The 288-nt window shown below is 25.7% G+C and overlaps 1 long non-coding RNA gene across 1 annotated transcript in view; it reads right to left on the reverse strand.

Annotated features, from left to right (window-relative positions):
* The window catches only part of LOC110266131, a 3,180-nt gene that overhangs the window by 643 nt on the left and 2,249 nt on the right, over positions 1-288 (reverse strand). The window lies entirely within an intron of this gene.

A 288-nucleotide genomic window follows, 5' to 3' on the forward strand; every position in this document is an offset into this window, starting at 1 on the left:
ATTATAATAATTTGAAAATGTATGTATTTGTATTATAATAATTACTATAAAAATATAAGGGGTGAAATTTCACTTACCCTTTTTGGTGGTAGTTTATTATTATTCCAGCATTTACTTGGAAGTTGGAAACTACTGTTCATTTACCTGGACCAGTACATTTCTTTTCCCATCCATTTTCATCAAAACTGATGCCTTTTTTAATTTTCACCGCCAAATAATTATTGGGAGATTTTTCCTTTTTTTTTTTTATGTTTGAAGTTTAATTTTCATAATAAAATATAATCCTTG

Source organism: Arachis ipaensis, chromosome B08, assembly GCF_000816755.2.
Source record: "Arachis ipaensis cultivar K30076 chromosome B08, Araip1.1, whole genome shotgun sequence".
Lineage (NCBI taxonomy): Eukaryota > Viridiplantae > Streptophyta > Magnoliopsida > Fabales > Fabaceae > Arachis > Arachis ipaensis.